We start from the raw sequence: 21,215 nt of genomic DNA, 5'->3' as shown, positions 1-21,215 counted from the left end.
GTTATCTGTGTCTTCAGACAATCAGAAGAAATTCTTTTTACAAAACAAAACTTTTCCATTAATAGGGCATTTTAGATAGCACCTTCAGGACACCCTATGAATCCCAACCCTATTTTCATTTATTTATATTTTCATTAATTCCAGTCTTGTGTCAAAAATTTTTGAGAGGCTTTTATATGCTAAGTATTGGGAATACAAAAATGACTAAGAAATGGTTTGTTCCATAAGGAGCTCACAGTCTATAATGGCATACACAGTTATTTACAACACAGATAATTACAATTTTTTTTTAGCTCATGCTTTAGAGGATGCTAAAAAGGGAATTGATTATAATATTACTTAAGTTTTTTTCCCTTCAAAGTAAATAAAAGAATAATGTCTTGAAGAAAGAGAATCATTTGTATTTATAGATCAGTGTCACATTTTTTCTGGTATCTCAAATCCATGACAACTAGGGTTAAAATTTATGTTTCCAATCAGGCCTCCTTCTTGAGCTCCAAATTTATATATCCAATTTTCTACTGTACATTTCTACTTGGACATTTTAAATTTAACATATCTGTAATGGAATTCCTGAATTTTTTTCCCAGATCTACTGTACCTAAATTCTTTCCCATCTCAATAAATATCAACTCTATTCTAGGTGCTCAGATCACAAACCTTGAAGTTAACCTTGATCCTCATTACAAGTTAGCCTTGATCCTCATAGTTTCCATTTGCCCCTCTTTATGCCTTCTAAACTCACTCTGTGTACCAAGAGCGCTGATGAGTGAGTTCTCTTTCTCTTTGACCTCCATTTGGGTTCAACCAATGAGAGGCACTCAGGAGAGCTGAGGGAGAGTAAGGTTGGTGTCCTTTTCCTCTCCACAGCTCTTTCCTTGCCATATTGCTGTAGGATGGTTGTGACCCTTTCATGACCCTCTCCTTACAACTACGTTCTCTTGGTTCCAGCCACCATTCTTTCCCCAACAGCTTCATTCTATGACTAGCTCTTGGGTGTATCATTATGCCTTGTTGTCTTCCTTAAAACTTGCCCCATATTTTTTGTAAATATTTTATTTAACTCTTCTCAAATTATCCAGTGTAAATGTGTCATTACCATTACTTGGTCCAGGCCAGTCTATCTTGCTTGAATTTTGTGCTAGCCACTCAGCTGACATCCCCTGCTTTCTCCCTTGTCTCCATATAATCTGTTTTCCATAGAGAAGCTATAGGTTGATCCTTTTAATATGTCAGTTAAATCGCATCACTCCTTTGTCTGAAAACCCTCTAATGGACCCCCATATTAATTTGAATAAAGGCCAAAGTCCCTATGATTGCCCAAAAGGCCCTACAGGATAGATATGGTCCTCTCTTTCTTGTCTAACTTCATTTCTGTTACATTCCTAAGAGAAAACTGTTTCTCTTCTCAAAACACTTCTGACACAAAAAATGTGAGTTTTCCATGCCAAACAATTCTTCAGTGCTCTGTGGACACCAGCTGGGTGTCCTACGGTTTAATTAAATTCTCATACTAACAAACCAGAGTTAGCACAGACTGCCCCACAACAGGTTAAAGGCTTGATCCCACATGACTGCCCCCCCCCCCACTTCAGACACCAATTACAAGTCATGGGTCCCCAAGTTATCCACACTTCTGTCCAAGTTGGATACAAATCAGTGGCTCCCCAAACCCCTATTCGGTTTGATTATTTGCTATCATACCTCACAGAACTCAGGGAAATTCTCTACTATTTTTTATTATAAAGGATACAAATGAATCACAAGATGAAGAGCTACATGGGGCAAGGTCTGGAAGGTTCCCAGTGTAGGAGTTCTTTTCCTGTTCCAGGAGTTTCTTCCTGGAGGGATGCTCCACCCTCCTGGGATAAGGATGCATTCACCAACTCCAGAGCTCTCTGGACACCTCTGTCTAGAATTTTTATGGGGCTCCATTATACACATAGGTATGGTTGATTAAATCATTGGCCATTGGTGATTAACTCAATCCCCAGCCTCTCTCCCCTTCTCAGAGGTCAAGGGTAGGGCTGAAAGTTTCAATTCTCTAATCACATAGTTGGTTCCTCTGGCAGCCAGCTCACATCCTAAAGCTATCTAGGGGCTCATTAATTGTCACCTCATAAACATAGACTCAGGTATGGTTGAAAGGGGCTTATTATGAATAATAGATAATCCTCTCACTCTTATCACTCAGAAAATTACAAAGATTTTTGAAGCTCTATGCCTGGAACTGGGGATGAAGACCAAATATATATTTACTCTATCAAAATATCACCTCTTCTTTTTGCTCTTTTTTGTTCATCATATGTTTACCTACTAATGTTCCTCAAACAGGCACGCACCTCAGGACCTTTGCATTTGTTGTTTATTTTTCTTGGAATGCTCTGCTCCTAAATGTTCTCATGGATCATATTTTCAGCTCTTGCTTAATTCAGTTCTTGCTTAATTGACATTCTTGGAGAGACCTATTGTGACTGTCTTATTTAACACTGGAACCTCTTCTACCTACTTAGCTTTATTTTTTTTTTCTATAACATTTACTGCAGCTTAATATACTTTTTATTTTTTAATTTATTTTATTATCTGAGTTCCATGACTGGAAGGTAAATTGCATGAAAACAGAGTATGTGTGGGTTCACTGCTTGACCCAAGGTATATAAAAAATATTTATTCCATGAATTATTGACTGAATGTAGTGAATTAGAAAGGCACACAAGAAGCCTGTGAGGGTCGGAGAAGACTGAGAAATTGGTTTTATTCTTCTGTTTTCTCACCCTGGCTTCACCAATATGCTACCGCTTCTGAATGGAAATTCTAGTTAGTTTGTGCCTCCAGACCACAAAATCTGTCAGCTCACTATGCCAAGAGGCAGATCTAAAATTTGAAACTCAGTTGCAAAACATTCCTCTTTTAAATGAACATCACAAATGCAAGACTCAGGTAGACAAGAGCATAGATAGTTTTGTTTCCATTGGAAAGGACAATAGTTCTAGAGTGTGTATTGCTTCCTAGTATGATTTTTCTTGACATGCTTTTTTCAAGGCAAGCTTTATGATTAATGAATTTGCAATACCAAAAACTTTAATGTGCAATTTAATAATTTTGTTCTTTAATAGCAAGAAGAATTATGAAAAAGGGATTACTTAATTTTTTTCATAAATAGCAATTTAACTGAGGGAAGTTGCCAGTAAATATCTGCTTAGTGGTTTTGTCATATCTCATATACAAGATTTTCTGTATTTTTCCTCAAACATACTTTATACTATGAAGCTTCAATTAAGACACCAAAATTTAAATCAGATATCAAATTTCAGTTCATATTAAATAACTACAAGGAATCTTAAAAGATCCATCCTGGTTTTTTTCATTCATATTTCACAGAAATTTTAAAAAAGGGACAGTTTGTATAAAATCAATAAGAATAGCTAGACAACAAAAAGGGAACTTCTTTTGTGAATATATTATACTGTTTGTTGACCATTGACATACAAATTTTTCTCATAGTCTAATTAAATCTGCTCAAATTTTTGAGATGTATCTTAGTTTTGTAAGTAGATTTTGAGACATATCAGTTATTATCAAGACAAAAAAAGCATTTACTGAACTTCTGGTATGTGTCACTTATTTTGCTAGACATTTTCACCTGTGCCTGTTTGTTTGTTTGCATTGTTAGCAATGTCTTTATTGAGATATAATTCATATATCTTAAAATTCACCCATTTAAAGAGTACAATTCAGTAGGTTTTTAAAAAAAAGTATATTCATAGAGTTGTACAATTATCACACAATCAAACTTTAGAATATTTTTATCAACCTAAAGGGAATCTCTCACCCTTTAGCAGTCACCCTCCATTTCTTTCCAAACTTTCCAGCCCTAAGCAACACCTAATCTACTTCCTATCTCTCTAGATTTGCTTATTCTGTACATTTAATATAAGTGGAATTATATGTGTTTTTTTTGTGATTAGTGCCTTTCACTGAGCACAATGTTTTCAAAGTTCAGTATTGTAGCATGTATTAATATGTAATTCCTTATTATTGGCAAATAATATTCCACTTGAAGGATATATACCCCATTTTTTCCATCCATTCATCAGTTGATGGACATGGATTGCTTCCATTTATTGGCTGTTATGAATAATGCTGTAATGAACATGGTACAAGTTCTGGTGTGGATGTATGTTTTCATTCTTCTTGGGTATATGTACCGAGCTCCTTATGAGGAACTGACTGTTTTCTAGAGCAGCGGCACCATTTTGCATTACCATCAGCAGTGTATAAGAGTTCTAACTGTCTACATTCTTCACTCTTTTATTTAACAATAGTGAGTAATATTTATTTATTAATATTTAACAATTGTTTAGCTGGATGGATATAAATTTTATTTTATATGTGAAGAAACAAAGACTCAGAAAAAGCATAAATAATCATACAAAACCACAAATCTAATAAGTGGTAGAGCTAGTTTTTAGCTCATTTCTAATTTTAAACCTTTACCCTTCATTCATTCTAAAATTGTATATTTTCCTGAAGTAGTTTTGAGGGTCATTTACATTTAGCACATATTTGTGTCTACCATGTCTTTGGAGTTGGGGAAGCAATTAACTCAATTTGCTTGTAGTCTGGTGAGATTAAGTTCTCAGAATTGTTTACAGATAGGTCAGCAATTTTAGGTCTATTTGAGGACCCAAAGAAGTTTTGTTTATGTGGCTTTTTGTCTATTGACATACTTAGTATTAGAAATTAAAAGTGAAAATAATTAAACATTTGTTAATTAATTTAAATAACAAATGTGTTGCTAAAATAGTCTTTACAAAAATACCTATAATGTCTAAAAATAATTTAGTGTGAAGAGTGATATTATCTTACTTTTTTGCACAGTTATTTAATGTCAGGCTTAATGAGACATAGTTGAATTCTCATGTCTGCTCCTGCATTCAATCTGTTGCAATCTGTTGTTTTGGTTGAAGTATGTGAAGCACCATGCATATATGTGTTTAGAAAATGGAGTATTTTATACCTTTTATAGATAATTATGGATATGCTTCTTTGTAGTATAATTTACAAGTAATATAAAGGTTAACTGCAATTTGGAATCTGAAAGATGATGAGTTCTTCACATTTTATTACATCATTTTAAATTCCATTGGTCTAACATACTTTGAATGGATCTTTTAGCAATGTATGATTTTATGACAACATGGTTTGGTCATTTGGAAAATATTGGATCACTGAGTTATATGGAACTTCTAAATGTTGATGTATTTCATGATACAATATAAAATAATCACATCCACCAATGTCACATTCATAAACAATTTGATTATTGAAAACAAATACAGTCAGTTGTTTTCCTTGAAGTCAAGAGACTCTCTTCATACCATATTTGAGAAAATATATTTTAAAATCCAAGGTATGGAAGCAACCCAAGTGTCTATCCATACATGAATGGATTAAGAAGATGTGGTATATATACAATGGAATATCACCCAGACATGAAGAAGAATGAAATCTTGCCATTTACAAAAATATGGATACATCTAGATGGTATAATGCTAAGTGAAATAAGTCAGTCAGAGAACAGCAGATACCACATTATTTCACTCACATGTGGAATTTAAGAAACAAAACAAATGAACAAATTAAAAAGGAGAAAAAAAAGAGTCTTAACTATACAGAACAAACTGGTGGTTCCTAGAAGGGAGGTGTTAGGTCGATTGGCGAAATAGGTGATAGGGATTAAAGAGTACGTTTATCATGATGAGCCCTGCTTAATGTGTAGAATTGTTGAATCATTATATTGTATACCTGAAACTAATATAACACTATATGTTAGCTATACTTGAATTTAAAAAAAATTAAGTTTGAATGCTATTCTTTTCCTGTCCATTATTCTTTCAAGTAGAAATGGCATTCTATGGAAAAAAGCTATTAGTTTGGATCTCGAAGAATCACACAAATGCTTTTCCTCAGGAAAACTATTGTTGTTTTGGTATGTAGCAGAAATACTTTATGTGTAATTAAAGTATACTCTAAGTTGAGATATAATAAGATTAATATATTATTTTTACTGTTTCATCAAGAATTTCTAAGTGAAACTGACATTTAAAAAATACCTGGTTACAAAGACTTCAGTGACCACTAACTAGTACAATTCAGTGCTGCTGGCTTGATTTCTGATAAGGCATAGTAATTTTAGATAAGGCACCAGTAATTTTACTTATTATTGGTTTTACACCATTAGGGCAAATGTCAATGCAGTGAAAAAGACAAAAATGATCATAGTAATATTATAAACATAATTTTATGGATATAGCATTCATATAAAAGTGGACCCAGATGATGTCCAAAATGCTTTTTGAGAAGTATGAGTCAAGTGATAGATGTAAATATAATGGTAGTTTGGGGAATAAATATTCTCTTTCAAGAAAGTTAAATGTTTATTATTTTTTAAATCTTTGATTATTATTCAGTAATACAAAAGTATTTAAAACATTAATTTACAAGGAAACAAATTTCTTTAAGTATCTTCTCACCTCAAATTCTATTCCCTTAATTTTCCTTAAGTGACCTTCAATAGAAATTATTTTTATATTGGGAAAAAATAACTTCTAAACAATTACCCTTGAGTGAGAGATATTTTATTCTTTTTTAATACATGATTTTATTTAGTCTGTCCATTAAAAATGAATATTTGAGAACATTTAATGATATTAATGGATTTCAAATTAAGAGTTCAACTTAATATTTTTACATTTCAATGTCAGGTATTAATAACAGAGATAGTCAAAATAATTATGGCCAAAATTATTATGTCAAAAACTTATAATAAATTCTTGGTGTTAGTCTACACACAATTCAGTTTTTGGTGTAAAGTTTTTGGCTTCAAGAAAGAACATTTGGTTTGCTTCACTAATGGGAAAATCTCTTAATGCTGGGATGTCATCTTCTTGGTATTTCTTTTGCTGTTGATTTTTAGCATAGTTGTCCATAACTGTATGAATGGGAATGAGTGGAGATGTACTCATCATGTTTATTCCAAATGATAGTACATAACCAATAACTGTAGTAGTGAAGTAGTAGGCAGGCAGTGCAACTGTCCAATATTTTTGAGGCCAATAGGTTTAGTCTAAACAGTTTAGTCAAGATTCAAGAACAAAAGCCCCTTCAAGACATAGTATGTAGCCAAATTGGGACTTACGAACAAAGCCATAAATTGTGGCAATGGCGATGGTGAATTTTCCACCATTTTCCCTGTGGCTTTAGACAATCTTGTCACACTACAGCCAAGATGCTTGGGAAATAGGGCCTTCCATCCCCCCTCCATGGGTGTATGGGAGTGTGGGTGTTGAGATGTTGTATTCTTAATAATTCTCAAGAATTGTATACTATCACTTATAAATGTACATTATTGCACAATATAATATAGAAATAATATAAAATTCTCTCTCTGTTCCACCCCTGTCAGCCTATTTTTAAAATAGCATTTTTAAAATAAAAATGTGTTATGCAACTTGCTTTTTTAAAAACTTAATATAGATTTATCTCATTCTTGAGGATAAAATTTTTGTGGATATCTTGTGGATATCTTGAGGATAAAATTTAAAAGAGTACATTGAAGATACTCAGTAAATATTTGTTAAATGAATGAATGAATTCTTTACATTATCTTAAGAGCTGCCTGCGTAATATACCCAGATCAATGAAGAATAATTTGTTTATCCATTCCTCTTTTGATAAACATCCGCTTATTCCTGGCTTTCAGTTTTAAAGTAACACTACAGAAGAGAAAAAGGGTGGAAGAATGCTTCAGGCAATATGAATAGCATGGATGATGAGACCTAGAAATGTGAGAGAGAAATTACTTTTCTGGGGAATTTCATGTTTTTAGTAAAAGTAGTGTGCATGTGTGTGTGCATTTGTGGTTGAGGGGGGCAGGTGTTAAAGCTGGACAGGAAAAGTGAAAGATAGGATGAGATGGGCAAGCAAGTGCACAATCATAAAGGGGGGTATGTAGCCATTTAAGAAAAAGTCTGGGGGCACCTGAGTGGCTCAGTTGATTAAGTGTCCAACTCTTGATTTTGGCTCAGGTCATGATCTCATGGTTGTGGGATCAAGCCTCACGTTGGGCTCTGAATTGAGTGTAGAGCCTGCTTAGGATTCTCTCTCTCGTCTCACTCTGCCCCTCCTCTGCTCACGGACACCCTTTCTCTCTCTCTCTCTCAAAATAAATAAACATTAAAAAAATTAAATAGTCTGGACTTCATTAGTGGAGAACCATTGAAGAGTTTAACTGGGTGAGTGACAGGCTCAGGCCTGGATTTACAACTTCCATCCTCATCTGTGCAGATGTTGGAATAAAGTGATATTTTGTAGTCAGTGACAGTTGTCTTATTTTAGAACTTTATTAAAAGTCCTAATTTGAAAAGCTATATCATAATCCTGTATCATGTAACTTGTGTTCACTGTTAGGATAGATTCTAAAATGGATTTTTAATATAGCCATTATATGACTATCAGCAAATATTTATTGAATGTTTACTATGTGCAGCACTGTTCTAAGTGCTTCACTTGTATTAATTTGTATTAACTTATTTGATCTATACAATACTGAATTTTATCAGAGAGATCAATAAGATTGAAGTTATAGCCTTAGGAAATAGTGGAACTGAAATTTAAAACTAGGCAATCTGGCTCCAGAGTCCATGCTGTTAAACATTTCACCCTACAGCTTCCTAAATCAGATTATTCCTATAATATGTAAACAAAACCCAGTGGACTTACATATGAAACTGTAAGTCAAAAAATCCAGTTACATTTGTTCATATACAGAGTGACATAAGTTCAACTTATATGTTCTGCTTTTATTCCATTTTTTTCTTCCGTAAACACAAAGAAGCAAAAATATATTTTGCGAATTAGTTTGCTGATGTTAATTATAGTGTCACATTATAAAAGAAAACAGTTTTTAAATTTGGTGAAGTTTCTCTAACTGAAAAAAAATCACATCTGAAAAATTAATGCTGGATATCAATTAATCCAGCATTAATTGATATACCCATGAGATATATATGGGTATATATGTATTGTTGGGTATATATGTATTGTTGATCAAGAAGAAGAGGCTGTAAAGCAACCAGAGAGTTTATTTGGGGTCTTAGGGATTGCAACCTGGGAGACACAGAATCCACAGAAATCGAAAGTGTGCTCCAAGTTAGGAACGGGAATGCAGGCTTACAATGGCAAAAGACATAAGGTTGTGTAACTTGTTTTGAAAGAATTATGATTGGCACTGGCAGAGTTTAAACTGACTACCTAATACACAATTGGTTATTTAGCTAATAGGCTTTACATCATTTCTATTTCAGTTCAAATTAGAAGGATGTGTTCAAGGAGGTGGTGGAGTTGCAACTGACAAATTGCAGTTGACAAAAGTAAAAAATTCATGGTGTTCTGACAGCTGAAGCAGGAGACACGCATAGGTCCTCGTTGTCCTTTTGACACTATTTTGAAGGACTCTCCTAGCACTGGTTATTTCATTTTGAATCTTCTTTCACGTGTATATGTATATGATATGTTTACATTTATAGTTCTTGGTCACATAAATTGCTTTTTCTCGTGCTACCAAGATACTAATGATCTTTACAGATACAGGCAAGATTGAATGATTTTCATAAAAAAACTAAAATTGCAGAGAGCATCTATACTCACAGAATATTTCTAGATTATAGCCTATAACGTAGCCGATAGGACTGGAATCCTTAACAGATTATCTAGTCCAACACCCTCATTTTACAGGTGGGGAAATGGAGGCTCAAAAAGCTACTTGTACAAAGTGGCAAAAGTAAAACGAGAACCCAGATATCAGCATTTATGTTCCAGTTACTTAACACTATACAACTTGATAATCAAATATTTTTATATGCTCTGTTAACTCTTATTACACAGCTTGAAAATTATAAGATGAACATCATACTGTTTTTGAGTTTTTTTTTCTATTTCTGTCATTCTCTATGTAATAGCCAACAAGAAACTTGTAAAATACATACTTATGTGATTTATCTGACCTCAGCTTGAGTTTTATCTGTTCAATCTTTATCAGTTTCTGCATTTCTTTTATCCTACATTCCCAAAATGCCACTGATTTTTTAAAATCACTTTTCTGAAAAAGAGAGAGAGAGGCAAGCCAAGAAACAGACTCTTAACTATAGAGAACAAACCGTACCAGAGGGGAGGTGGGGTGGCGGATGGTGAAATAGGTGATGAGCATTAAGGAAGTGCACTTGTTGTGATGAGCCCGCTGATGTTATGAAAGTGCTGAATCACTATGTTGCACACCTGAAATTAATATTACACTGTATGTTAACAAGTTGGAATTTAAATAAAAACTAAACAAAAAAAAAAAAGACACGTGTGGATTTTCAACTGCACAGGAGGTCAGCACCTTTAACCTGTGTTGTTCACAGGACATCTGTAGTATATGATCATACTGAAGAAAAACATTTGCCAGTTAAAAACAGACTCAAGTTAGATTGCCCCCTTTCAAATCTTTTTGTTCTGCTTATTTTTTTCACAGTGTTATGCTCCTTTTTTTCCCACTTGACATTATCACACAGGCATTTTTTTCAGTTTTAAAAGGCTTTTCCTAAAAATAGTTAAAAATCTGACTTGCCTCTGTGTAATCAGCACCTGAATACAGATAGCCCTGTTCACTTCATCGCTTCACTACAATTGGACTTTCCATTTGTTATTAAGTTTTTCACTGTCATCAGTATTGTTTCAGTGAATATCTTTTTTAAAATATTTATTTTTGAAAGACAGAGCACGAGCAGGAGAGGGACAGAGAGAGAGGGAGAGAGAATCAGAAGCAGGGTCAGTGCTGTCATTGGAGAGGCCGATGTGGGACTCAACTTCAACAACCTTGAGATCATGACCTGAGCTGAGATCGAGAATTGGACGCTTAACTGACTGAGCCACCCAGTGCCCCTCAGTGAATATCTTTCAACACATAGAATTTTATCCTTAAGAATGTAATCTCAAATAGAGAAAATCTTGTTAGAAATGAAAAAATAAATAAAATCACTTTTTGTTATGATGCCTTGTTTCCTGAGGAACTTAAGACCAATGTTCTTTATATAGTTCTTGCTCTTATTTCAAGGAAATTAGGATCTGGAGAACCCGTCAGGCACTCAGGTTTTTTTAATACAAGAGCCAATGACAACCAAAGATTCTTGTGGCCCATAATATTCCAGTTGTTAAATTTGATCAGTGGTGGGCACTGAAATCTTTCCAAGTCCATATGTAACTGTTTACCTATGAAACATCCTGATTTTCTATTTCTTAAAAAGTATCATTTAAACTCTGATTAATCTCTGTAACCCAGCACATATGAAAACTTCCATGCTGAGGTTTCAGAGTGAAAATGTTAGTGTCTTTGGACAAGTTGTGCTTTTGAAAATATTTCCCTATTGATTGCTTCTGTCATTGACTAGCATTCCATCGTTAGATTACATGATAAGCTTGAGGAAGTCTAAATAAGAATCAATATTGCTTTTTAAATGGATAGAGGAAAATGATTACCAAAATCAACTATCTTGCAAAAATGATTTTTTTAAGTTTATTTATTTATTTTGAGGGAGAGGAAGGGAGGGAGAGAAGGGGAGTGTGTGTGCAAGGGAGGGACAGAGAGAGAGGGAAAGAGTAAATCCCAAACAGGCTCTGTGTTGTCAGCATGAAGCCTGACTCAGGGCTTGATCTCAGGAGCAGTGAAATCATGACCTGAGCTGAGGTCAAGAGTTGAACACTTAACCAGCTGAGCCACCCAGGTGCCCCAAAATGATTTAAAGTGGATTATTTCACTTGAGTTTTTCAGAGGTGGCATGTTACAGTGAAAGGATCAGGACTTCTATGTTCTAGTCCTAACTCAAATTACCTTTATGACATCAGGCATATCACTTTCCCTTCTGGCTTTCAGCTTCCTGATTTGTAAAATTTGGGAGTTGAATGACTTCTTTGATTCTTTACAATATTGATTTTCTGAGTCTATGATCATTTAAATAAGTATACTTTAAAAAGACACTTCAAGTTATTTTTTTTAGATAATTTTTTGAAAAATCACCTTTACATGTAGATTAATGGTGGTAAAACCAGTGATGGAAAATATGGGGAACAAACAAACTGTGATAGGGAAAAATGTGAGGTATTTTTCTTTCTTTTATAATGTTCCCTTTCCCCCCCCTAAAAGTCTCAGATAGGCAGTGAGCTTTGTAACAACTGTTTGCTTATGTTCAAATTGGGAAGTACATTTGGAGCTATATACATATACACATACCAGACATGCACACACACACACACGCACACACACACACACACACATATGCACTCTCTCCCTTCTTCCAGTTCTGTTCTTAGGTGTATGGGGTCAACCTGGGACTTCAGTCTGGGGAAAATAAGCACAATGTTACTCTAATGCTAATAAGAACTGTAAAACTTCAAGATAAGAAAATGTATTCTCAGGGGCGCCTGGGTGGCGCAGTCGGTTAAGCGTCCGACTTCAGCCAGGTCACGATCTCGCGGTCCGTGAGTTCGAGCCCCGCGTCGGGCTCTGGGCTGATGGCTCAGAGCCTGGAGCCTGTTTCCGATTCTGTGTCTCCCTCTCTCTGCCCCTCCCCCGTTCATGCTCTGTCTCTCTCTGTCCCAAAAATTAATAAACGTTGAAAAAAAAATTTAAAAAAAATAAAAAAAAAAGAAAATGTATTCTCGGAATATCAGTCTAAAAGAATTGGCTGTTTTTGAAGTGGAAAGATAAATAGGTTTGAATTTAGGTTTTAAGATCTGGCTGTGTGATTTTAAGTAAATCTTGTGTCCTCTCTGTCTTTTCTTCCTTTGCAAATTGGTGATGACGATAATAATAGCTGCCTTACTAGGTGGTTTTAAGGCTCAATGTATCTGAAAGCACTTTCTGGTACCTTTTTAGTTGTTTTGAATTTTGGTTAATTTTTTCATTTAAATTCAAGTTAGTTAACATACAGTGTAGTATTGGTTTCAGGAGTAGAACCCAGTTATTCATCACTTACATATAACACCCAGTGCTCATGCTCATCACCCATTCAGCCCATTCCCCCACCCACTTCTGCTTCAGCAACCCTCACTTTGTTCTCTGTATTTGAGTCTCTTATGGTTATAGTTGTTTTGATTTTTATTATGTCTAGCCTATTTTCATGTACAGATTCGTGGAAACAATGTTGTCATTCATGTATACTTACCTTATACAAATGAAATATTTAATAATGTTCCATATCCATTTTGATATAAGGCCATTTTTAAGATAGACTTTTATCACTTTTAGTAACTCAAATGGAAGGTTAAAATGAGTAGCCTATTACTGAATAATTACTGTATATTTTTATCTTGGTAGAGTTACTAACCTGGTAGAATTTCTACCATGTTTTTTATTTTACAATGATAATGAAATGAACCATAGTAATAATATTACCTCACCCTTGCTGATGATCTCAGTCTTGTATTTCTTGGGTTGCCAGAATAAACTGTTATTGGCTCTTTCCAAATGGCCTGAACTGCTGCTGATTATTCAGTTCATTTGACCAAATGGAGGGAACAAAAGAGTATATATAGTCAACTCTTGATTACCTGTGTTCTCAGTTGCACAGATAATTCCAAACAGCAACTACTTCAGATGTTTATATTTAGCTCATGAATGGATTTAAGAGCTTACATTTAAATATAACCATGTCTGATAATCTGGGAATTCACTTGTCTTTGGCTTGTTGCAATGATAATTAAAACTTGGAAGTGTTTTCCCTAACTCTAAAATATTTTTTATTGCCTAGAATACATTGGCCCCCAACTCTAACTTGTGCATCTTCTTGGGAGAGTCTTGTTTATTTGTTTCCTTCCTCTCCTTTTTTTTGCTCCTTTTTTTTTTCTTTCTGTTCTGAGTAGGTGAATCCACTCTCTGCTTAAAGTTGGAAAACTAAATTTTTATACATTTGTAAATAGTTGTTGTTTAACTGAATTTGGTTCCAAATTCACACCAAATTATTTAGTTCTATTGAAATTGTAGTGATTTAACACTTGCCTTTGGATTTACGCAGTTTTGAAATATCTTAATTGATGTTCACTTTAGTATTTTAGATTTTTTTCCTTAAAAAAAAGATTTTCTGCTGCCTCTGATAGAACTTTTACAACTATGAACTAACACTGTTACAACGTAACTCCGGTATCCCTACAAAACAGTGCCTGAAAAATTCCAGAAATCGCAGAGTCCTTTTTCCCAAATCACATTTAGTAGATATTCCTGTATTTTGGTGTTTGCTTGATTTCCCAGTGCCTTTTAAATCTTCACTTGGTTTAGATCCTTCAGTTGTTAAAAAATTATTGATGGTCTTTATAATAATCTACACTTTATAAAATACATTTATTTATGGGATCCGGGTAGGAATTGTATTTAATTTAATTGTACTTAATTTCAATTCCACTATACTTGGTAATATCTGGTTAGAACTGCCTGTGTGTAAGCTTGAAAATTAGTTTAGGACTCAATTGTAGCTCAGTTCTGGAGGTATAAGGGGTTTCTTTTAATTCTCCTATTAATATAATTTGGGAATTACTTATTTTTCTATGTTGGGAAGAAGTTTGGTAAACAATGTTGTGTTGATTTCCTAGAAACTTAACTATAAACTCTCTGGAATAATTGTAGGCATGTAGATTTTTTGTAGGACTGAGGGAAATACTTTTCTCATAGAATTTACTCAAAGGCCATTGACTCTATGGTTTTTGTTGACTATAAGTCTGGTATAAATTTCCAAAAGTTTGGTTGACTTTTCAACTTAAAATAAACCAGGGAAGTTTTGGTTTACTGTTTATATTCTAGATAGGACTTTCCTTTTTTTCCTTTACAATAATTTTCATTACTTCTTCATTAGATATATAACCCAAGGCCTCAGAATCTTCAGAAGCAAATGCAGGTTTTTCATTGATGTATGTGTTGGTATATTTATCATATGAAACAAGAACTTGTGCTTAATATCAAAATTGAAATTTTAAATGACATATTGGTATAAGATTTAGACATTTAAATATTCTTATCATTTTCAGATGGACATTTTTGTGTTGTTTGGCTTATTACTAAGTAAAATTATAAGCTTGTCTCTTCTAAAATGAGAAAAATTAGCATGACCTTGTATCTCCTTAATTGGGAATTACATTTCATGGAAAATTGATTGACTATTTCTATGAATGCTATATTAAAAACTTCTCTTCAGAATACTTGGCAAATAAAGAGCATTTGTACCAGCTTTATGAAACTAAGATTATATTGTTAGGTTTACTCTAGATGATGGGTCTATTATATCTATATTTGTTTATTTTGAATTTCTACATATGTTCAATAGTGATGAATTGAGCCTAATTATTCTATAGAATTTCATCATCCATTTTTCAGGCTTACCAAAAACATATAGAATTTTTACAAAATTTAGCAACTTTGGGGTTCTGTTTAGGTAGCATTATTTAGAAACTGACATTAAGTGAGAATAAGTTATGACTATATTTGATTGCCCGGTTTACACCTGTGTTCTTGATGTACTATTTCACAGTGCCTCCATTCATTTAATAAATGTCTTAATTTGGATGACAAATTATCTGAATTAATTCACATAATTTCTTTCAACAAGTATTTGTTAAAGATCTACTATGTGTCTGGACCTGTTTTAGGTACTGGGGAAATAGCTAATAGTAGACAAATTAAAAGACAAATGACATCAAGTAAATGTCATTTGGTAATCAGGTAAATTGTCTTTGTCATGGAACACAACAAAAATGAAATATGTCATTCTTGCACAATAATTGAGTACTGCTGGAATCACAGCACATTAAAAAGACAAAGACAATGAAATATCACCTCACACCTGTCAGAATGACTAAAATCAACAGCACAAAAAAATACAGGTGTTGGCAAGGATGTGGAGAAAGGGGAACCCTCTTGCACTCCTGGTGGGAATGCAGACCGGTGCAGCCACTCTGGAAAACACTATAGAGGTTCCTCAAAGAGTTAAAAATGGAGCTACCCTATGACCCAGCAATTCCACTACTAGGTATTTACCCAAAGAATAAAAAATACTAATTCAAGGGGATACATGCACCCCAATGTTTATAGCAGTATTATCCACAAAAACCAAATTATGGAAACAGACTAAGTGACCATTGAGTGATGAATGGACAAAGAAGATGTAGTATATATATGCAATGGAATATTACTCAGCCATAATAAAGAAGGAAATCTTGCTATTTGCAATGACATGGATAGACCCGGAGAATATTATGCTAAGTGAAATAAGTTAGTCAGAGTAAGATAAATACCATATGATTTCACTCATGTGTGGAATTTAAGAAATAAAACAAATGAGTAAAGCGGGGAGACAAAGCACGTGAGAGGCAAACCATGAAATAGACTCTTAACTATAGAGAACAAACAGAAGGTTACCAAAGGGGTGGGGGGGGGGTGGGGGCGGTGAAATAGGTGATGGAAATTAAAGTGTGATGAGCACCGTGTGTTGTATGGAAGTGTTGAATCACTATATTGTATATCTGAAACTAATATTACACTATATGTTAGCTAACTGGAATTTGAATGAAAACTTTAAAAAGAAAAAAAAATTAGGTCAGAAGCAAAAAAATAACAGAAAGGACCTATCAACATTTTTAGAGAGGTTAAGAGATATACTATAGATGTGTCAAATAGGATGGTAAGAATGCATTATTTTTAAAAAGTCAGTGAGTAGTTAAATTTTTTCAACTTTGTTTTAAACTGGTAGGTGTAGAAGAGACAAGCTGGAAATACTCATTTAACTTAATTATAATTGTTTTTTTTTTAATTTTTAAAAATGTCTATTTATTTTTGAGAGAGAGAGAGAGAGAGAGAGAGAGAGAGGGGCAGGGTGCGAGTGGTGGAGGGGGCAGAGAGAGAGGGAGACACAGAATCCAAAGCAGGCTCCAGGCTCCGAGCTGTAAGCACAGAGCCCAATGCGGGACTGGGAGTCATGAACTGTGAGACCATGACCTGAGCCGAAGTTGGACGCTTAACCAATTGAGCCACCCAGGTGCCCCAGTTATAATTGTTTTTGACAAGGAGAGCAGAAATCTCAAATGAGGTTGCTTGTCACTTGTTAAAGCTTATTAGTACACCTGTTATTAAAGAAACTATAGAGAGTGAATCAGCTGAACAAAATCTTGGCTAGTGGAGGTATGCAAAACGTAGCATTAGCAAGCTGCATAGGAGGCATAGAATTTAAAATGTTGCGAGACACTGACGTGGATCATAGATAGTAAAATAGGCAGGGTCACCTTTCCAATTTTTGCATTCAATCAAAGAATGTATTTTGTATTAAAAAAGAATACTTTCTTAAAACATTCCCCTAAAAAAGCTTTGGTGGCATAAGAACAGCTGAATGGGTTGGCCAATCAACTGTATGTAACTTTTTTTGTAGTTCTTTCTTTCAGCTATTAAAAATTAGAGGGGTACCTAGGTGGCTCAGTCAGTGGTTGTATTGGTTTCTGCTCAGGTCATGATCTCACAGTTTTGGGGATTGAGCCTGACAGAGAACCCTGCATCGGGCTCCCCACTGACAGCACAAAGCCCAGTTGGGATTCTCGCTCTCCCTCTCTATCTGTCCCTCCCTTTCCCTCTCCTCTCCCTCTCCCTCTCTTTCAAAATAATTAAGTAAACTTTAATAAAAAAGAATTAGAAACTGTTTTCTGATTACAGTATCTTGCTATATAATTCAGTTTTATTGCAGAAAGGTGATGTTAGAAAGGGTTAATACAATAATATAAGTCCCTTTGAAATGTTTTTTGTGTAATTACTTGTCCACATAATTTATGTAGTCTTTTCAGTTGATTCTACCTTCTAAATTGTATTTGGTGTTCAGAGAAGTGTTTAAATTTTTTTTTCATACAGTTAAAAATTTAATTTCTAGGTATAACATCTTCTGAGTAGAGAATTTTCCAATCTGTTTATGTAGACTCAGTCCTCTTAGTCATTAGATTTTATTAATTATTTACAACATTTTAAATAATATTAAATTATAATTTTCCTAAATATAAATTAGTTTGCCTTTTAATACCATTAAATCTACCAACAAAGTGTTTAACTTTTAAAAAAAATGCAAAAAAGGACTTCATGAAGACTGTGTGAGGTCATTGTCTTCAACTAGTTGTCATTTTTTTCCCCCTAGAAACATTTGTGTTTTACTGGAAAAAGCCTGGGCTTGGGGATCAGATCTTCTGGCTTAGAATCATGGCTCTATTGATTACAAGCTATGTTATCTTGGACATATTTTAATCTTATTTAGCTCATTTTCCTAAGTTTGTTGAAACAGATAAAAATGCTAAGTACTAACACACATAGGAAGTATTTGGACCATCATATGTGCTCAAAAAAATGTATATAGAATCTGTGTCTACATTTCTTTAGTTTTTCAAATTTCATTATTTATCTCCTTTAATTGGATTTGATTTTCTACTGCTTACATAGCAGCGGAGATGATTTTTAATTTCGGACAGTTAACAGTAGTAACTAAACTGGCAGCAACTCAGATATGGCTCAAATACTGCTGAAGTCTAGAGCAATTCCATCTGGTTTATCCATTGCTGTGGCTACCTATCTCCAACTTTTCTGGGAGCTAACAATTTAGATAGAGTTGGTTATGAGTTCATTTCAGCTTTATTGAGCACAAAATAAGTGGTAGGCACCGGTAGTTAATTTGTGCTTTGTCATGGAGATGAATATTACACAGAGCCTGGCCTTCAATGGCAGTCAGGTAGAAGTACCCCTTGTGGCCTATCATTTGCTCTTCCTCCCCACCACTTTTCTCTATAGAATTATGAATGTCGCTAAGATTCTTATCTAATTCACAGCAGGGTTTTTTTTTTTGTTTTTTTTTTTTTTTTTCAACGTTTATTTATTTTTGGGACAGAGAGAGACAGAGCATGAACGGGGGAGGGGCAGAGAGAGAGGGAGACACAGAATCGGAAACAGGCTCCAGGCTTTGAGCCATCAGCCCAGAGCCTGACGCGGGGCTCGAACTCACGGGCTGCGAGATCGTGACCTGGCTGAAGTCGGACGCTTAACCGACTGCGCCACCCAGGCGCCCCAACACAGCAGGGGTTTTAAACCTGGGTGGGGAGCCAACAGAATCCATCAGAGAGGATGTACTTAAGATCTGTGCGTTTGCAGAGCCTGCCTCCTCTGCAATTCCTCTGGGACTACTGGAGTTATAACACCTTTTACAAGCAAAGTTCTTTTTAAATATCACTCTTAAATGCAACAGTTGCAATCATCTTCTTGTTGCCTTTTCAGATTTTTATCTCTTCAAAAGGTGGCATCTGGCACTACTGAGGTTATTTTTCAGCACTACCACATTGACTGTGGCATTCTATTCTCTATAAGGCTCAGATATTAATACATGTTTTTTTCTTTTTCTCTGGATCACATGGCCAACTTTTGCCTTCAAGTTAAAAAAATTAAAAATCCTTATTTATTCACGTGACAATGGTAAAACCATAAATTTTTTTTTTTTTTAATTTTTTTTTTCAACGTTTATTCATTTTTGGGACAGAGAGAGACAGAGCATGAACGGGGGAGGGGCAGAGAGAGAGGGAGACACAGAATCGGAAACAGGCTCCAGGCTCTGAGCCATCAGCCCAGAGCCTGATGCGGGGCTCGAACTCACGGACCGCGAGATCGTGACCTGGCTGAAGTCGGACGCCTAACCGACTGCGCCACCCAGGCGCCCCGAAAACCATAAATTTTAAAGTTGCATTAGAAAATGATTTTTATAAACTTGTTTTAAAATTCCATTTGTAACCTGCAAGTATTATATGAAGTGATCCTAACTCTTTTAAAATCTTGAATCATGCTTTTCTATGCATTTGTAAGAGAATGTCCCAGTATGAAAATAGGACATCCTATTTGTGACTAAACTGATCTTTGTTTATAGGCTGAACAAACATACATTAACTTTTAATGTAATTGTGAAAAGAAAAAGGCCTTGAAAATGTTTAGAAATATTTTGTTCATGTTTACTTTAGCATGTTAAAAATCATCGGTGATGGGATATCCTTAACCACTTCTGGACTGAGGTTTTAATTGTCTTTCTTTCTCTTTCTTTCTTTCTTTCTTTCTTTCTTTCTTTCTTTCTTTCTTTCTTTCTTTCGTATTCCTTAATATTTATGCCCTGAATATTATAGATTTTACATGGGAAACATCAGATACCATTCAAAAAACTCTCTAAATGTAATGTGTTGGTTTTTAAAAAAATTTTTTAAAACATTTATTTATTATTGAAAGACAGAGAAAGAGCGTGAGCAGGGGAAGGGCAGAGAGAGAGGGAGACACAGAATCCAAAGCAGGCTCCGAACTGTCAGCCCAGAACCCGACACGGGGCTCAAACTCACAAACTGTGAGATCATGACCTGAGCCAAAGTCAGATGCTTAACTGACTGAGCCACCCAGATGCCCTGTGATGTATTTTTATAATAAGATGATGATAGCACCTATTGAACCCAGAAATCAATGTTGAAGTCAAAATAGTGAACAAAAAGAACTTGCTACTTATCCAACTGTATTCAGCTATTAAAGCACAATCAAAGACACAGCAAATTCAAAATCAATATGAAATTTCCATTTCCCCTTTATGAACTCATAATTCAAGTTTGTAATGGTGGAATCTGTATTACTGGCCTGCTCTCTGATCAGATACTCAGTACAGTGATTTGGGAATCTGTGAACTATTTGTGATTCTGTAAAAACTCAAATAAGCAATCTCCTTTAGTTGTTGTTCAGTTTTGTTTTAATTTAAAGTTTTTAGCATACCTTCTGATTTCCAAGTCTTAGCACTAACAACAGCTAGGTCCACTGGGATGTCCTGATGCCTATGGACAAAACAGGAGGAAAAAAAATGGCAGGGACTGGGCTATCTAGATTGCTGATCAAGTAATTAGGGGCACACCTAACTAGGTGGGGGATTTGAGAAGGAGTCTAAAAGGCCACTAAGAGCCAGAGAACTAGCCAAATCAATCTGTTGGAGAAAACTAAAATTCCAATATTTGAGAGTTCAGGGACACTTACTAGGTCTGATTGCATTCGTTCAAACATAGGAATACAGGTGGGGAGTCCTCAGCACCAGGAGTTTAGA

At 34.7% G+C, this 21,215-nt stretch overlaps 1 protein-coding gene and 1 pseudogene across 20 annotated transcripts in view; one reads left to right on the top strand and one right to left on the bottom strand.

Annotated features, from left to right (window-relative positions):
- The window catches only part of SOX6 (SRY-box transcription factor 6), a 619,662-nt gene that overhangs the window by 382,377 nt on the left and 216,070 nt on the right, over positions 1–21,215 (top strand). The gene's annotated exons all lie outside the window — the stretch shown is intronic.
- LOC123601423 lies at positions 6,689–7,249 on the bottom strand (annotated as a pseudogene).

The sequence above is a fragment of the Leopardus geoffroyi genome, chromosome D1 (genome assembly GCF_018350155.1).
Source record: "Leopardus geoffroyi isolate Oge1 chromosome D1, O.geoffroyi_Oge1_pat1.0, whole genome shotgun sequence".
Classification (NCBI taxonomy): Eukaryota; Metazoa; Chordata; class Mammalia; order Carnivora; family Felidae; genus Leopardus; species Leopardus geoffroyi.
Note: the sequence above shows the minus strand (reverse complement) of the source record. Positions and strands in the feature narration are given on the sequence as shown.